The following is a 19,889-nucleotide window of genomic DNA, read 5'->3' on the forward strand; positions in this document are numbered from 1 at the left end:
CTTGAACCTGGTTCTTACATCAAGTGGACAGTTATTGCCTTTTGATTTGAGTGTTTAATAAATTCATAATATAGTTAGATTTATGTGTTTTGCTATGAGTTTTATACATTTTTCATGTCTTTCTGTTCCTCTAATCCTCTATCACTACAATCATTTGAGTTAAATAGGTATGTTCCAGTGCCACTTGGTTCCCCTGTTCCAGAGCTTACCAGCTGAGGTCTCAGAGCTTGCAGGTGGCCCTTCCCTCTCTAGCAAGAGCTAGCACGTGCCCTGTGCTGGTAGATGCTACAGAGTCTGCTCCCCCACAAAGCAACAGATGCCTCTCCCAGGGAAAACCCTCATCTCTTCTCCATAAATGCACTGGGGATTTGCTGAGCCTGATAAGAGGAAAAAGAAATGATACACTAAGGGAGTTGCAATAAATAGCTAGCCTGTCCTGGCAGGAGCAGGACAATGTCCCTGGGACAGGATTTTGAGGGTGCTGGATCAAGGGGACTGGAATATAAGATCAGATAAGCAAGTTTTACTGAGTGGAGATGCTCTATCATGCCATGGGATTTAACACACTGGCAAGGAGTCCAGGAGATGGAAGAAATTCACTGCCAGACTGGTCCTTTGAAGCTTTGAGAAAGTGATGGCCCATACAGAGAGAAGTGGAAATGCCGCCTTGGACTGGCAGATGGCAGAGGACGGAACAAAAAGGTTGAGTGATGCAGACATGCTAGAATGGATAGGAAAGGTGAGGCCAGTCACGTGGCCTGATGGTTATGTCCCACTGTAGGGCTGAGAGGGCTCATCACTCACCAAAGCCATCAGGAGCGTTCTAGTGAGAGGGGCCCCAGCATCACTAAGAAGCTTGGTGGTTGTGCCCTTCTGCAGGCCAGTGCTGATGATGGAAGAAAAGTGGTCCCGCCCTGGGCTCATTACCACCCACGGGAACCAAGGAACTCTGATGTAATAGAGGGCAGCTCTTAATCAAGACATGCCAGCGGAACACATTTCCAGTAATGACCAGCAAGGTCAGAGGGGCAGTCAAGGGTGCCTGCTTGACAGGGATAAAGCTCAGAAGATGGCTCAGACAGCATGGCTCCCTATGGGTAACTACAGCCAGATACAGGCAAGAATGCAAGAGAAGGAGGGCAGTTGTCCCACTAAAAAGCCACAATCTCTTGCTCAGTTCCTGGTCCTGAGCCAACTTAGAGACTGGCCCCACTGAAGAGGTGGATGAGTCCTGAGGAGGAAGGATCCAGAAACAAGGCAGTGGGTTACATCCTTTCCTAAAGAGAACGACTGCCATTTCTCAGGTGACAGTACACTGAGGCTGGAAAAATATCCAAACATTTCTACTACTACTGAACACAGGATATGAGCTGACATTGATCCCAGAGGCCCCAAGTGTCACGATGGCACCCCGTTAGAATGTGGCTTATGAGGTTCTGGCATTAAAAGGAATTGGGAAATAGAGACCAGATCACAGTGAGCTGACTGGGTCCCTGACACAGTGGTCATTTCTCCAGTGCCCAAGGCAATAATTCTAAGTGATATACTTGGCAGTTGGACCAATGAGCCTCACATTGGATCACTGGTTTGTGGGGTACGAGCTATCAGCTTATGAAGGCCAAGAGGAACCTCTGACACTGGCTCCCACCCCAGGACAAGAGAGCAAGTCAAAACCAGTATCGGATCCTGGTGAGGATAGAGGGGTAAATTAGAGACCAGGGACATCATTGGAGATGTACGGGATGCAGGGAAAGAGGAGGTAGGAGAGCCACAGGGATGAAGAGGGTGGAGGTGGTGAGAAGAAATTTTAGCATTCTCTCTATGGGAGAGGGAGGAAGGGAATGGAAATGGTGAGAGGGATGACAGAGGCTTCCACTGGATCCACCAGTAATGTTTCCTAGGGAACTGGTGGATGCAGGAGATTTTGCTTTCTGCTTCCTTATCCATTTCAGCATGTCTGAAACAGCACACCATGACCTTAAAAGTCGCTGGGAGAAGTGGGAGAGGGCAGTATCCACACACAGGCAGGAACCATGGCGGGGGGGGTGGGGCACGCTTGAGGAGGAGGATTGAAGATTTACAATTTGCCCAATCTCCTCTGCTCTGTAACCTTCTCCAGCAGGGCCAGCTTCTCAGGTGCAGACCCAGAGAAATTGGGCATTTGACTTAAACAGAAAAGAGGGGTTCAGGCACCCCAGGCTTCTCCAGGAGGTTAGCTAGAGAGGGATGCAGGAGGGAGAGGTGACTGAAGACAGAGGAGTATGAATGGGAAAGAGAGGGAGGAAGGTAGGAGGAAATGGAGGGCTGGTTGTTGGAGTAGGGGTTGGGTGGCAGACAACGGAAAAATTCTAACACTCCAGGGCCTAAATTCTAACACTCCTTGGCTTTTCCAAAGGAAAGACCAGTTCCCAGACATGAGGGAAGCTAGGAATCTCCAGTTTCAGGAAAATCTGAGAGACACCTGGTAATCCACACCCACTGCTACCGGCACTGGTAGGCCTTGGTTGTGCTTCCTTCTGGACATTGAAAACATACCCGTACATACACTTATATGAATTCTCAAATGTTAGATACAGTTGACTGTGTGTGTGTGTTTCAAGTTACCAGTGTGAATCCAACTCCATAATTCAGTGACTTGCAGCATGCAGTCAGGAGGATGCTTTTGAAATCTGTGCATGGGGCCTGATGTGTTCCTTTGGACTGCCAGGTTTTGATCCGCTGGATGTGACTCCACGTTGCATTCATCCATCTCCATATTGATGGGAATTTGGAGTCTTCCCAGTTTTTCCCATCACAAACATCTTTGTGCATGTGTTCTTGTGCACTACAGGTAATAGCCATGTCCCTAGAAGATGCACCAGGCAGCAGACTTGCTTGAACATAGAGGAACTAGCATTTCATTTTTACTTTCATTTTTAAGGTCTTTGGCTCAAAGCAAGGACTCTGGAACCAGACTGCCTGGTTTCAATCCTGCCATTGATCCAGATGAGCCAAATGACCTTGGGCCAGTAGCTAAACCTCTTGTACCTGTTTCCTGTAAGAAGCCAGTAATAGTGGGTACTTAAGTCCTAGGATTGGTGCAAAGATGCATTACTATTTAGCTACAGTGCTTAAAGTAGAAGCACTGTAGAAGAGTAGAAGCACTTTTAAAAGAGTGCCAGGAACAGAGTCCATGCTGTATACTGTTGCTTTTCCTGGATTCTGCCAAATTATCCACCCAAATAGCTCTTTTCAACACCACAGTAGGGGTTGACTCCTAACCTCTCCCACCTCTGAATGGTTAACCTCTTTGAAGATCACAAACCTAGAGTGTGAAAACCGATTTGTGGTTTTAGTTTGCACCTCCAGGAGTATCAGTGGTGAGCATCTTTTGCAGTGTGTACTGGCCACTGGAATTCCCTCTTCTTTAAATTGCTTCGGAGTGGAGGAGGAGCTGAGGGAGTGGGGCCAAGCCCAGCCTATCCCCAGATCCACCTGCAAATAATGTTTGCTGAGAACACAGGCCCGGGACGATCTGATCACCTATCTAATAGAGCAGTTGAATCAGACTGTTTAAGCAGTAAATAGGACACTCTTTGCTCTCTGGCCGTTTATGGAGAAAGTACGCCTACCACTGATCACTGCCTGTGGGATTCTTTTGCCCGTTCTCCCATTGGGTCGTAAGGCTCACGGTGGAAGGGAGGATGGCAAATGCTTTCAGCATGTGCTAGGCGCCTAGCGCCTCCATCCTGACGTTTCATCCTCGCCTCCCAGGAGACCAGCACCCTCAGTACCCTCCTGCCTCCCGCTCCACCCACTTTTGTACACAGTCAGGGCTCAGGGTTGTGACTCTAGCCGGAAAGGGGAGGTGGGACAGGAGGAGGTGGGACGAGAGGCTTGACAGAGGTACACCCGCAGCATGACCTTCACCCGCCAACTCGCCAACTGCCGGCATGGCTTTTGGGCTTGGCAACAAACCAGAGGAGGCCCTTGACCCCATTGGTTATGCCTCGAGGGGGCAGGCCAACAAGGCGCGTGCTGGTTGGTGGGAACCAGACCAGTGAGGAGGCAGTGGCACAGCCGTCCCAGGCACGCTGAAAGCCTCGCGTCATTTGCAGCGACCTCCTGCGTGCAGTGCCTGTGGTGCTTGATGGCGTGCCCCAGACGCTGCCCACTTCACCTGCCCTGACTGCCGCCACCAGCACCACCACTGCCACCGTGACCTGGGTGATAAATCGTCCCCGCCCCAGTTCCGGGGGCCACCCAGATCGTGACATGAGCTCCCGGGATGATGAGGTGTCTGTTTGGGGAGCAGGTTTTGGCCCACTGGGCGGGGAGCAGACCAGCGTCCATTAGGCCGGTTCCGCAGCCCCACGGGGATCCAGACCGGGCCCCAAGCCGGGGGCACCGCGAAGCGGCGAGGGTGAGGGCGGAGGTGGCTTCCCAGACCCTGAGGGCTTCGAGTCAGAGCAGGAGGTGCTGGAAGCCGGAGGGCTGGTGTTGTGGGGCCGCGAAGGCTGGCCTGGCTCCCCGGCTGACGACAAGGGGGACGCCCTGGAGCTGGCTGACGAGACGGTGGCGGCCATCCTGCAGCAGCTGAGCGACCTGGACGTGCTGGGCGTCGTCAGATACCCATCCCCGGAGAGCTACGCAGTTGGTGAAGTGTCTGCCTGTGGGCTGACCTCGAGGCGGGTCCCGGCGGTAGAGGCGCGGCCGCCCAGAGTAGTGGGGAAGTGGTGCCGGTTGTGGCCTGCCCTCTCCAGGTCGGTGGGCCCAAGGTGGGCCGGGCCTGGGGGAACCCTAAGAGAGGCACTAAGAGTAGGTTGAACGTGGCTGTGGATCACCAGTGGCCTCCCGCGGAAGGCTCGGCTGGGCTGCTGTCTGACCTCGAGTCCTTTGATGAGTTCAGCGAGATAGAGCTAATGAGGGTGAGCAGGTATCCCAAAGAAGGAGGCCAGGCCAAGCTCAACAGCCCCGAGGATCCCGGGGACACACCCAGACACTCGAATGTCCAAGGCAGGGAGAATCTCCTTAACGTGCCAGGCACTCTCCTATGCTCGGCTCTGCGAGGACTCACTTCGGTTGTGGAAAGGAAGGGCAAGCAGGGGCCCAGGAGAAGAAAGAAATCCCTCGGGGGAGCCTCCAAACTTGCCCTGGGGGAACCTTCCCTTCCTGGGGGCAGGGAATCTCGGCCACTCCCCTGGAACCAGCCACCTTCCCCCAAGTCTTTGGCATCCTGCTGCTTGGGAGGTCCAAGAGGTATACCTTGGTCCCTTCGGGAACCAAAGAGTCCAAGCACGCGGGCGCTGGGAAGAAATCCTTGGTTCGGGCAGGTGGGGCAGGTGGTGTCTGTGCTGGCGATGGCGGGAGAAGACAACGACCCAAATAGAGACCCAGTCCCAAAGGGCCAAGTGAGTAGGCCAGGCCCCTCCTCTCTCCCCACTATTTCCCCTCCCACCCTCCCCAGGACACACGTCTTCACCTGTGCTTCCTCTGTCCATCCCTCAGGGGTCGCCATTGGGTGCCCTTCCGTCAGTGGGTCATTAGGATGCCAGATTGGGGTCCTTTTACTAGGGACAAACGTTAAGGTAGCTCTTCGGGTGTGCTGGGTTTGGTTCTCCACCCTTGGCCTATTTCCAGCCTCCTCCACGAGGCTGGGGCTGGAGTGGAAAGGAGGGCTGGTAGCCGAATTGGGTCAAGGGGACCCATTAAAAGCTTCACAGAGCTTCGGTGTTTAGACACAGCACTTTCCTGAATCCTACTTCCTAGCTGTTCCCCAAACCTTTGCAGGGGCGCTGGCTTTCTCAGTGCCACACTGTTGTCCCCAGCTCAGCTCTGCCTGCTGGCCTGGGGCTGACTGACAGAGAATGTGCTAAAGAGATCAGCCTTTCAATTCTCTTCCCAAGCCCGTGCCTCAGCCTGGTCCCACATCACATGTGCATGCACACACGCACGCACACACACACACACACACACAGACATACAAATGCACTGGTACACACACACACACACATACACACACACACATCCTTAGTCCAGATCGGTGAGAAACCTTTGTTTTAGCTGCCCACTCACAGGCCATGGCCATCTTGTCCATGGGTGCATCATGGAGAACCTAGCCGTGGTGACCTCAACATCAGAGGCCCACAGGATCCAGGAAACTCAGAGCCCATGGCCCTGAACTGAGGAGAAGTCATGCCCAGAGGGCCTGAACCCTCAGGTGAGTGTCCTGGGTTTTGATATGGGGGCAGGGGACCAGGGGTGAGGGCAGAAACCTCTTCTCTCTGTCTCTCTCTCTCTCTCTCTGCTGGGGGCTCAGCCTTGCTCCCAGGCAGCTTCTCCCATGGGAAACAGGGTGTCAACAGGCCTGGCCCTGGCCCTATCATCCTCTGTATGGGGTTTGTTTGGTGACTGGTGGCATTGCCCCAACAGCTAGTCTGGGTATAGACCTGCAGGTTAATAGCTTTTTGTGTGAAATGCTGTTTGCCCACATTGCTCTGCCAGGTGCTGGCTGTGGCTACAGCTCTGGGAAGCTTGAACCCAGAACCATGGGATTTTCAAACCACAGTGGTGAAAATACTGCCCCTGGGGAACAGGGGAGTCAGGCCCAGAGAGAAGGTTTCTGCTGCCGGGCAGAGCAGGGGAGGCCTGTTGCCAGCAGAGAGGGGTGCTGCCTCACCTTGCGTTAGACCTTGCTTGGCCCTTTCCACCTCACTGGGAGCCTGGGAAGCTGGATTGTGTGCCCATTCCCCCTCAGGTGACCAGGAACCAACTGACCATTCCCCGAGACTGGAAAAGAAGCAGCAGCCACCCGGAAGGCAGGGCTGTCTTCGGGTAATGCTTCCTCTGGCTCCTGGAAATGCACACCCAAACCCCATGGTGGGATCTGGGTCCAAGTTCAACGGACATGTGTGGGCCCCCCTCCCTCATCCCCATCCCACACCCCAGGGAGGGAGCCCACCTCCTTTCCACTGAGGAAAGTCTTTCCCTTGACAGTCTGGACACCTGGCTTTGGGATGGAGGGCCCGGGGGAGAGGAGAGGAGGAGGAGAGGGAGGCGGGTGTATACTAACCTTTTCTCTTCCTCCTGTGTCTGCTGGCCTAGTGTCTGGTGCTACAGAAAGAAATAGACGACCTTAAGGAGCAACTTGGTATGAGGAACCAGGGACAGAGAGCAGCGGGTTCTTAGTGCAGAAGCTGGGTGGGCTGCAAGTGCAGGGGGCCTCGCAGGGATCAGCATTCCTGTGGGGAGGAGAACCTAGCAAGCCTGATCCTGGAGCCTGCGGTGCATGTTCAGCTGGGCGTGTGGACAAGTAGCAAAGTACTGTGTGGGCTCCGAGCACACTCTGCCAGCCAGGCGAGTCCTAGAGAGTTCCTTCTGATTGGGCTTGTAGAGATGCCTTGTTGATCCTTCCCTTTAACTGATTCTTGGTGTGGCCTCTAAGGTTCTTGTTGGATTGTTTGTTTGCATGGTTTGGGTGTGGCCCCAAGCTTGAGAGCTGCTGGCACATTTTGTTTCCTTTTAGGAAAGGGCTCCACATTTAATTCAGGTGGTGGGGAGTGATCAGGCCCAGAGCTCTTTGCATCAGAGCTAGGAGGGGAGTGGGTTTCAGGTTTCAGGGCCAGGAGGTTCCCCACGGGGACAGGGGGACAGGCTTCTATATCCCCTCTGTCTGGTGCGCCTGCTTATGCCTCTCCCTGTTGCAGCCTCCATGCAGCACCTGGCTGACAAGTTCCAGGTCCTTTGAAGTGAGTGTTACACACACCATACCCCTTCCCACAGTCCTGGCTGTTGAGCAGGGCTGTGGGCTGGCCCTGGCTTGAGTCTGTTCCCTGACTGCTGTTTCACAGGTTGAGCCCAGCATCTTCCTGCAAGAGGAGCAGCTGTTACTTTGGGGCCGGCGAGCTGTGGCCAAGCTTGTTCCCTCCTGTTCTGCGTCCACCAGGGCATCCTCTCCCCCTTGCTTTGCCCCCTCTCTGCCCCAGTTTCACAGCAGTTTTTGATTAAAGGACTTCTCGTGTTCTGTCCTCTCTCTGGGGGGTAGGGGTTTGGGGGAGTGGGGCGAGGCCTGGGGAGCTGATGTGGGGAGCTGCCCCACATCAGAGCCTGTTCAAGAACAGTACCTCTGCCATCCTGTGGTGGGGACTCTGGGTCAGCCTCTGCTACCATCCAGGCCATCAGGCCAGTGGAGCACCCCAAGTCTGTGTTCTGTATGGGCTCTGTCTGGCCACGTTGCCACATCCCCCCTTTCCCCTGAAGGTCCTCTTAGAGTTCTCTAAACACCCTCCTCTGGGATTTGGCGGTTCCCATTCACCACTGCCATTCTGCCTCCCCATCAGAAGGAACTCATGACCACTTCACAGAGCTCCGATCCATCCCCTTTCTCTCACTGTTCTCATTGTCCTGCTTGCCCTGACCACTCGGCTTTCCTATCAGAGCACCCTGGATCCCTCCCCTGACTTGCCATTAGTGACCTTGCCTGCACGTGTACTTCAGCAGGTGGAAACAGGCACAGGTGTGCTCATCTTCCCCCTTCCCGGGCCCTGCCCTCTCAATGGAGTCCCTACCCCACCCCCATTCCCCAGTACCACCTTCATGCAGGAATCTGCACACTGTCCTCCTCTCCTCTTTAGCCCTCACCCCTGAGGCTCAGGCACCAATACTTTCGCTTTTCCTTCCTTGGGTTCAGCAAAGGGCTTGAGGATAGAGCCTGGACCCAGTGAGCTGGGGAGCAAGAGGGATGGTACAGGGAACACAGGAGGGAAGTTCAGGGTAGTCGCTGAGATGGAGGTCAGGAGAGGCGTCTGGTGCCAAACTGGTGCAGAGTGCACCCTGGCAGCTAGAGGTGGATGGTCCAGTCCTTGGAGCTTTCACATCCTCTCTGCTGTAGCCGTCTTGCCAGCCTACTCTCCTCCAGCCTGGTTGTCTCTCTACCCTTGAGTGGAAATGGGCCCATCAGGCTCTATGGCAAGTGAGGTTGGTAGGTCTGTGTTCTTACAAGGTCTCCATCAAATACTGTTCCACCAGTCCCGTGACACAGATTTTCTTGCAAAATTATACTTCCCGGAGTGTCCCAGCTCAGTCTCCCAGACTACTTGTTAGGGCACACATGATTGAGTCTGAAATTCATGTTCAGTTTCTGCCTCACTGGGATTTGGGGAGCACTTCCTTCTCTCAGCCAGGACCCCAGGGCTGTGCCAGCCTGAGACTCAGAGGGAAACATTTGGTTTAAGTGAAGTGAGGGTAAGTTCTGCCTGACTCCCTAAAGGCCAGTGTTTTATTACACAATAAGTGGTATGATGGTAGGTAGCACATTCAAAGTTGGTGCCTGGGCATCTGTGTGTGTGAATAAGTCATCAGGGATAATAATGCCTCTTGAAGCAGAAAGATGTGATTTGAAGAGTAATGGAAGTAGAGACCAGTCCAGATGCTGTAAGGCATTGAGCTGAAGCAAGGGTTGGATCTCTTTTATTCAAGGGGTGTCGTCACATTCCCCAAACATAGGAGGGGGTGGTGCATGAGTCACCAAACCACAGGACAGGGTGTTGGAACTCCCAAAATGTTGGATTCGCTGGAGGAGCCTCTGGATCCTACCTTACCATTCTATGTTATGAGCCAACTGCTGAGCGTGTGGATGAATGAAAATGGGAAGGGTGGCTCCGGAGAGTACCAGAAACATGAATGCTCATCTTAGACACAGGAGACCACCGAAAATAAGTTACTTGTGGGGAGTTAGGGGTGACTGCAGCTGAACAATGGGGAGCACTTGGGTCCACCCTTCCCTCATATTCTCACCTTGATTTCCTTCCGGGGCTCATGGCATGACGTCAGGTGGACAGAGCACAAGGGTTGGGATAGTCACAGACCTCAGGGTCAGAAAAGAACATTCATGGGACTTAATCCTCCCATACAGACCCCTCCCTGGAGCAGGTGGGCTTGATCACTTAGTTTACAGCTGATCCAGTGGTTATTGCCTGGTGGTATAGCACATCTCGCTGTTGTCCGAGTGAGCAAATTTGGCAGAGACCTTCCAGCTGAGGTTTCTGCCCAATGACACATGTAGGTAAGTTGTACCTGGGAAGAAGTCCAGCACCAGTATTCAGTACCACCCTCAGGCAGAGAGGGGCCTGGGGCTGTGGTTACCAGGGTGAAGAAGTGGAGAAGCTCATGGAAGGGGAGGTGGGAGGGCATGAACACAACCCTTCATTCACTTTTTACCAGGCTCCCTTCCCTCCTCTGAGCACACAGTTCAGACCAACTACCTCACTATAATGTTGCTGGAAACACATACATCACAGGCCGTGGCTCAGCCCCAAGCCATCCACTTCCAGCGGGAAATCTGTGGCAGGGCCTGAGGCATAGGTTAAAGGAAATATATCTGTGCCCCAGAGGGTAGAAGGAAGGCCGAAGCCCAGCCTCATTCAGTGCACCCCTGTCGCCTTTCCCCCTCATGCCCCTTCTCCAGCCTAGGAGACAGTGGCAGCTGCTTTGGAGAGCCCTAGGCCCCATCCTGCCTGGTTCTGCTGCCTGCCCAACTCTAGGGAAGATGCTTCCTCCCCATCACACCCATCCCCACGTCTACCAGCCCCAGCCCCAGGTCTACCGCTCTGTCTGGACTCTTGAGGGAGACTGGCACAAACAAGGTAGAGTAGGTGAGCCCTGAAGAAGGAGCTGCGTGTGGTAGGCACAGTAATCATGCCCAAAGACGAACAAGTCCTAATCCCTGCAGTTGACTTATATGTTCCTTTGCATGATAACAGTGGGTTATGCTTGCAGATGTAATAAAGGCTGCCACTCAGCCGACTTAAGGTGGGGCAACTTTCTCCTGCATTGGTCACGTCTGGCTGGGCACTTTGGGACTGCCAGGTTTTCCACCTTGACTATCCCTGGGTAACTATCCCAGTCCCTGGACTGTCCCAGTGTTTGAATGACTGTGGTGTGCTTGGTGCCCTTGTGCTTGTGCAATATTGAAGGCCTGGTAAGTACTTCTCAGGCGCAGATGGAGAAGAGGCCTGTAGTTTTGAACCTCACTTTTGTTCCAAGCCAATCATTTCTTTCTCCCTAGTCCTCTTGAGGTATCTGCCAGCCTGACTTTTACAATGATGACTCACTTTTAAGAAATGATTTACTGTTGCTTTTTCATAAAATAACCCTTCCAAACATAAAAGACTAACTACATTGAATTAAATATGAATTAAACAAACTATATATATATCCACAAAATCCCATGGATGGAGGAGCCTGGTAAGCTGCAATCCATGGGGTCGCTAAGCATCAGAAAGAACTGAGCGGCTTCACTTTCACTTTTCACTTTCATGCATTGGAGAAGGAAATGGCAACCAACTCCAGTACTCTTGCCTGGAGGATCCCAGGGACGGGGGAGCGTGGTGGGCTGTTGTCTATGGGGTCGCACAGAGTCGGACACGACTGAAGCGACTTAGCAGCAGCAGCAGCAGCATACATATACATGTTGTGGAGAGTGTCAGCCCTCAGAATGACAATTATGAACCAATCATCCCATGTAACTATACTCAGGTAACTATACTCAGATGTACATTGCACATCCAGAAGTCACCTATGTGTTCTTTTCTCTGAGGAACCCCAATGGATAAATCAACATACTGCCTGATTCCATTTACTTCACATTCTTGAGGAGGCCAAACTACAGAGCCAGAAAACAGATTGGGGGTTGCCAGGGTCTTGGGGTTGAGATTATGGGTTAAACTACCAAAGAGCATGAAACAATTTTGTAGCTGATAAAAATATTTTTTATGTAGATTGTAGTGGTGGTTCCATAATAGAATGTTTGTAGGCACTTAGAGTTTGTATGTAAATTAATTTCAATAAACCCATATTATTTAATAAATTGTAGAAAGTACATTATGAGATCACAATCAGAGAAGAAAAAGAAACAAAGGGAATCCAAAATGGAAAAGAAAAATTAAAAGTCACTGTTTGCAGATGACATGTCATTATACATTGGAAGTCCTAAGGATGCCACCTAAAATCTACCAGAATTCATAAATCAATTCAGTAAAGTTGCAGAGTACAAAATTATTATATAGAAATCTGTTACATTTCTATCCTGTTCAAGGAGTCCAATCCCAAAGAAGGGTAATGCCAAAGAATGTTCAAACTACCATACAATTGTGCTCATTTCACACGCTAGTAAGTGAAAGTAAAGTATTAGTTGCTCAGTCGTGTGTGACTCTTGGCAACCCCATGGACTGTAACCCACCAGGCTCCTCTGTTTATGGGTTTCTCCAGGCAAGAACACTAGAGTGAGTAGCCATTCCCCTCCTCCAGGGGATCTTCCTGACCCAGGGCCCAGAACTCAGGTTTCCTACCTTGCTGTCAGATTCTCTATCATCTGAGCCACCAAGGAAGACCCTGGTGCTAGTGAGGTGAAGCTCAATGTCCTTCAAGCTAGGCTTCAGCTGTACATGAACCAAGAACTTCCAGATGTACAAACTGGGTTTAGAAAAGGCAGAGGAACCAGAGATCAGATTGTCAACATTTGTGGGATCACGTAGAAAGCAAGGGAGTTCCAGAAAAACATCTACTTCTTCTTCATTGACTATGCTAAAGCCTTTGACTGTGATCATAATGAACTGTGGAAAATTCTTAAAGAGATGCCACTTTACCTGTCTCCTGAGAAACGTGTATGTGGGTCAAGAAGCAACAGTTAGAACCAAACATGGAATAATGGACTGGTTCAAAATTGGGGAAAGAGTATGTCAAGGCTGTACACTGTCACCCTGATTAAATAATCAGAGTACATCATGCGAAATGCTGGGCTGGATGAATCACAGGCTGAAATCAAGATTGCCAGGAGAAATAGCAGTAATCTCAGATAGGTGGATGATACCACTCCAATGGCAGAAAACACCTCTTGATGAAGGTGATAGAAGAGAGTGAAAAAGTTGGCTTAAAATACTTCAAAAAATGAAGTTCATGGCATCTGGTCCCATCACTTCATGCCAAATTGATGGGGGCAACAATGGGAACAGTGACAGACTTTATTTTCTTGGGCTCCAAAATCACTGCAGATGGTGACTACAGCCATGAAATTAAAAGGCACTTGCTCCTTGGAAGAAAAGCTATGACCAACCTAGACAGCATATTAAAAGGCAGAGACATTACTTTGCCAACAAAGGTCCATCTAGTCAAAGATATTGTTTTCCAGTAGTCAAGTATGGATGTGAGAGTTGGACTATAAAGAAAGCTGAGCCCTGAAGAATTGATGCTTTTGAACTGTGGTGTTGCAGAAGACTCTTGAGAGTCCCTTGGACTGCAAGGAGATCCAACCAGTCCATCCTAAAGGAAATTGGTCCTGAATGTTCATTGGAAGGACTGATGCTGGGGCTGAAATTCCAATAATTTGACCACCTGATGCAAAGAACTGACTCATTGGCAAAGACCCAGATGCTGGGCAAGATTGAAGTCAGGAGGAGAAGGGGATGACAGAGGATGAGATGATTGGATGGCATCACCGACTCGATGATGACATGAGTTTGAGCAAGCTCCAGGAATTGGTGATGGACAGGGAAGCCTGGCGTGCTGTAGTCCATGGGGTTGCAAAGAGTTGGACACGACTGAGAGACTGAACTGAACTTAAAATGCAACATTCCAAAAACGAAGATCATGGCATCTTGTCCCATCACTTCATGGCAAATCAAAGGGGAAAAAGTCAAACCAGTAGCAAATTTTATTTTCTTGGGCTCCAAAATCTCTGTGGACAATGATTGGAGCCATGAAATTAAAAGAGGCTTGCGTCTTGGAAGGAAAGCTCTGACAAACCTAGACAGCCTATTATAAAACACCACTTTGCCGACAAAGGTCTGTATAGGCAAAGCTATGGTTTTTCCAGTAGTCATGTACAGATGTGAGAGTTGGGACATAAAGAAGGCTGAGTGCCGAAGAATTGATGCTTTTGAACTGTGGCACTGGAGAACTTGAGAGTCCCTTGGACGGCAATGAGATTATACCAGTCAAACCTTAAGGAAATCAAGCCTGAATATTCATTGGAAGGACTGATGCTGAAGTTCCAATACTTAGGTCACCTGATGCAAAGAGCAGACTCATTGGAAAAGACCCTGATGCTGAGAAAGACTGAGGCCAAAAGGAGAAGGGAGTGGCAGAGGTAGAGATGGTTAGGTAGCATTACTGACTCAATGGACATGAATAGGAGCAAACTCTGGGAGATTGTGAAGGACAGGGGAGCCTGCATGCTGCAGTCCATGGGGTCACAGTCCACTTAATGACTGAACAGCAACAACAGAAAACATTGTTATACACTAAGAATGAAATACCAGAAAGAGAAATTAGGGAAACAATTGCATTTAGCATTGCATCAAATAGAATAAAATACCAGTATTCTTGCCTGGAGAATCCCATAGGAAGAGGAGCCTGGCGGGCTACAGTCCATACGGTCAAAAAGAGTCAGAGATGACTGAAGCAACTTAGCACAGGAGGCGAAAGACCTGTACTCCAAAAACTGTAAGACTGTTGAAAGAAGTTGAACGTGACACAAGCATATGAAAAGATAAACCATGTCCTTGGATTGGAAGAATCAGTATTGTAAAATGTCCACGGTACCCAAGGCAAGCTACAGATTCAATGCAATCCCTATCAAATTACCAATGGCATTTTCACACAACTGAAACAAATAATTATCAAATTCGTATGGAAACACAAACAACCCTGAATTGTGGAAACAATCTTGAGAAAGAAGAATGTAGTTGTAGGAATTATGTTCCCTGACCTCAGACTGCTACAAAGATACAGTAATCAAAACATCATGGTACTGACACAAAAAGAAACACGTAGATCAATGCTACAGGGTAGAAGGCTCAGGAATAAAGCCATGCACTTAAGGTCAATTACTCTATGACAAATGAGGCAAGAATGTACAATGGAGAAAAGACAGTCTCTTCAGTAAGTGGTGCTGGGAAAACTGGACAGCTACACATAAAATAATAAAACCAGAACATTCTCTAACACCATATAGAAAAATAAACTCAAATGGATTAAAGACCTAAATGTATGGCAGGATATTATAAAACCAATAGAGGAAAACATAGGCAGGACAGTCTTTGATATAAATCACAGCAATACTTTTTGAATCTATCCCCTAGAGTAATGGAAACAATAGCAAAAATTAACAAATGTGACTGAATTAAACTTAAAAGTTTTTGCACATGTACATAGAAAACCCTAAAGACAGTATCAGAAAATTACTACAGATAATCAGTGAATTTAACAAAGTTGCAGGATACAAAATCAATACACAGAAATCACTTGCATTTCTATATAGTAACAATGGAAAATCAGAAAGAGCAATTTGGGAATCAATCCTATTCACCATTGCAACAAAAAGAATTAAATATCTAGGAACAAACTTACCTAAGGAGATGAAAGAACTGTACACAGAAAATTATAAGACACAAATGAAATAAATCAAAGATGACATAAACAGATGGAGAGATATTTCATGTTCCTGGGTAGGAAGAATCAATACTATAAAAATGACTATACTACTAATGCAATCTAAAGATTTAATGCAATCCCTATTAAATTATCATGGAGAAGGCAATGGCACCCCACTCCAGTACTCTTGCCTGGAAAATCCCACGGACAGAGGAGCCTGGTAGGCTGCAGTCCGTGGGGTTGCTAAGAGTCGGGCATGATTTTCACAATTTATATGGAAACACACAAAAGACCCCCAAATAGCCAAAGCAGTCTTAAGAAAGAAGAATGAAACTGGAGGAATCAGGCTTCCTGACTTCAGGTTATACTACAAAGCTACAGTCATCAAGACAGTATAGTACTGGCACAGAAATAGAAATGTAGACCAAGGGACCAAAATAGAAAGCCCAGAAGTAAACCCATGCACCTATGGGTACCTTATTTGTGACAAAGGAGGCAAGAATATACAATGGGGCAAAGACAGCCTCTTCAATAAATGGTGCTGGGAAAACTGGACAGCTACATGTAAAAGAATGAAATTAGAACACTTCCTAACACCACACACAAAGATAAACTCAAAACGGATTAAAGACCTAAATGCAAGATCAGAAACCATAAAACTCTTAGAGGAAAACATAGGCAGAACACTCAATGACATAAATCAAGATCCTCTATGGCCCACCTCCTAGAGTAACAGAAATAAAAATGAAAGTAAACAAGCAGGACCTGATTAAACTTAAAAGCTTTTGCAGAGCAAAGGAAACTCTAAGCAAGGTGAAAAGACAACCCTCAGAATGGGAAAAAATAATAGCAAATGAAACAACTGACAAAGGATTAATTTCCAAAATATACAAGCTGCTCATACAAGTCAATACCAGAAAAACAAACAACCCAATCAAAAAGTGGGGAAAAGACCTTAACAGACATTTCTCCAAAGAAGACATACAGATGGCTAACAAACACATGAAAAGATGCTCAACATCACTCATTATTAGAGAAATGCAAATCAAAACTACAATGAGAAAAAAAAAAAAAAAACTACAATGAGATACCACCTCACACTGGTCAGAATGGCCATCATCAAAAATCTACAAACAATAAATGCTGGAAAGGGTGTGGAGAAAAGGGAATGCTCTTGCAGTGTTGGTGGGAATGTAAATTTATACAGCCACTATGGAAGATAGTATGGAGATTCTTTAAAAAACTAGGAATAAAACCACCATATGGCCCAGCAATCCCACTCCTAGGCATATACCCTGAGGAAACCAAAATTGAAAGAGACACCTGTATCCCATTGTTCATTGCAGCACTATTTACAGTAGCCAGAACATGGAAGCAACCTAGATGTCCATCAACAGATGAATGGATAAAGAAGTTGTGGTATATAAACACAATGGAATATTACTCAGCCATAAAAAGGAGTGCATTTGAGTCAGGTCTAATGAGGTGGATGAACCTAGAACCTATTATACAGAGTGAAGTCAGTCAGAAAGAGAAAGATAAATACCATATTCTAACACATATATAGGAAATCTAGAAAAATGGTACTGAAAAATTTATTTACAGGACAACAATGGAGAAGCAGACATAGAGAATAGACTTATGGACATGGGGAGAGGGGAAGAAAGGGTGAGATGTATGGAAAGAGTAACATGGAAACTTACATCACCATATGTAAAATAGATAGCCAATGGGAATTTTCTGTATGGTTCAGGAAACTCAAACAGGGGCTCTGTATCAACCTGGAGGGGTGGGATGGGAAGGGAGATGGGAGGGAGTTTCAAAAGGGAGGGGATATATGTATACCTATGGCTGATTCATGTTGAGGTTTGACAGAAAATAGCAAAATTCCGCAAAACAATTATCCTTCAATAAAAAATAAATAAATTTTAAAAAAAGTTTTTGCACAGCAAAGGATACCATAAGGAAAACAAAAAGACAACCTATGGACTGGAGAAAATATTTATAAAAAATGGACTGACACAGGGGTTAATTTCCAAAACATGCAAACAGCTCATGCAGCTCAATATCAAAAAACAACAACAAGCAACCCAATCAAAAAGTGGGCTGAAGACCTAAATAGACATTTCTCCAGAGAAGACATACAAATGGCCAACAGGCATATGAAAAGATGCTCTACATTGCTAACTATTAGAGAAATGCAAATCAAGACTATAATGAAGTTTTACCTCACACTTGTCAGAATGGCCATCATCACAAAGTCTACAGATAATAAATGCTGGAAAGGGTGTGTAGAAAAGGGAACAGTTGTTTTGGTGGGAATGTAAATTAGTGCGACCACTATGGAATACAGTATGGAGGTTCCTCAAGCGAAAAATAGAGTTACCATATGATCTAACAATTCCACTGGGGCATATATCCAGAGAAAACTTTAATTTGAAAAGATACATGTACCCCTATGTTCATAGCAGCACTATTTACAATAGCCAAGACATGGAAGTAACCTAAATGTCCATCAACTGAGGAATGAATAAAGAAGATGTGATATAAATATGCATATACATATATACACACATATAGATGCATGTGTATATATTCATACATACACACATGGAATAGAATGGATGTGGTATATATATGTATATACAATGGAATATTAGCCATAAAATAGAATGAAATAATGCCATTTGCATCAACATGGATGGACCTAGAGATTATCATACTAGGAAAAGTAAGTCAGGCAAAGAAGGACAAATACAATATGATATCGCTCATGTGTGGAATCTATTTTAAAAATGATACAAATGAACTTATTTACAAAACAGAAGCAGATATCAAAAACAAACTGATGGTTGCCAAAGGGAAAAGGAAGGAGGGATAAATTAGGAGTTTGGAATGAACAGATAGATACACACTAATATATGTAAAATAAACAACAAGGACCTACTGTATAGCACAGGGAACTATGTTTAATATATTGTGTTAATAGTAAACTATAATGGGAAAGAATTGGAAAAGAATATATATATATATACATATATATATACATGAATCACTTTGCTGTACACCTGAAACTAACACAGCATTGTAAATCATCTCTACTTCAGTTTTTAAAAGTACATTACAGATGGATATTGTTACTTATGTTATTGTTACAAATGGAAGTTGGTAAAGAATATGCCTGCAATGCAGGAGACCCGGTTCGATCCCTGGGTCCAGAAGATCCCATGGAGAAGGATATGGCAACCCACTCTAGTACGTTTGCCTGGGAAATCCCATGGACAGAGAAGCCTGGCAGACCACAGTCTATGGGGTCGCAAGAGTTGGACATGACTGAACAACTGAACCACCACCACCACCACTGTTACTTACTGTTTATTTTTAAACGTGAGAATCATAATTTTCTCTTATAATCTGTTAACAGGTAAAGCTATATCGCCTTATTCTCTGAAATTAATTAAATCAAGTTTGTATTCCTGGGATGAATCTAGTCATGGTATGTTTTGTATTTTCTTTTTATATCCTGAAAGATTCACAGGCCGTGAGCCTGTGGTTGACCTGTGGTTTTTCTTTCTCAAACTGTCGACAGGATTTAGTTATCAAGGTTATTCCCTCCTAAGAAATGAGTTGAGGAGTGCCCTGCCTTTTCTATTTTTTCTAAGATTTTGTATCAAACTGAAAATATGCTTAGAATGCTTAACAAAATTCTGTGGTGAAGCCTAGAGTACTTTTTTTGAAAAGCATTTTGACTACTAGTATATTTCTTTACAATTATTATGAAACAATTCCGGTTGGCTATTCCTTCCTGAGTCATTTTTGGCAAGTTATGTTTTTGTAAAAATGGGTGACCTTTTTCTAAGTTTTCAAATTGATTATATTAAAATGGTCTATAATATCCTGTTTTTCCCTTATTTTTTAAATTTATTTTTCTTTTGAACTTTTGTTGATGTATGGCAAAATCAATACAATATTGTAAAGTAAAAAAAAGTGAATAAATAAAAAAAAAGAAAGAAAAAAAATTTTGTATTGGGATATAGCCGATGAACATGTTGTGATGGTTTCAGGTGAACAGTGAAGGGACTCAGCCATTCATATACATGTATCCATCCTCCCCCAAACTCCCCTCCCATTCAGGCTGCCACATAACATTGAACAGAGTTCCATGTGCTATACAATATGTCCTTGTTGGTTATCCATTTTAAATATAGCAGTGTGTACACAACAAACTCCCTAACTATCCCTTCCCCTTGGCAACCATAAGTTCATTTTATGTCTGCGAGTCTCTTTCTGTTTTGTAAGTAAGTTCATTTGTATCGTTACTTTTTACATTCCACATATAAGAGATGTCATACAATATTTTTCCTTCCTTGACTTAAAAGTCTGTCCTACAGATATTTATACAAGAAAATTTCAAGCAATATCCATTCATCCTTCAGTTGAACTTACCCATTGTAGCTTTTGACATATTTCCTTTCCCTGTA

The 19,889-nt window shown here is 46.7% G+C and overlaps 1 pseudogene; it reads left to right on the plus strand.

Moving 5' to 3' along the window:
* The first annotated feature begins 3,427 nt into the window (after positions 1-3,427).
* Positions 3,428-9,175, plus strand: LOC132344739 (uncharacterized protein CXorf49 homolog; annotated as a pseudogene).
* The last annotated feature ends 10,714 nt before the right edge of the window (positions 9,176-19,889 follow it).

This window comes from Bos taurus, unplaced genomic scaffold (assembly GCF_002263795.3).
Source record: "Bos taurus isolate L1 Dominette 01449 registration number 42190680 breed Hereford unplaced genomic scaffold, ARS-UCD2.0 Leftover_ScbfJmS_1343, whole genome shotgun sequence".
Lineage (NCBI taxonomy): Eukaryota > Metazoa > Chordata > Mammalia > Artiodactyla > Bovidae > Bos > Bos taurus.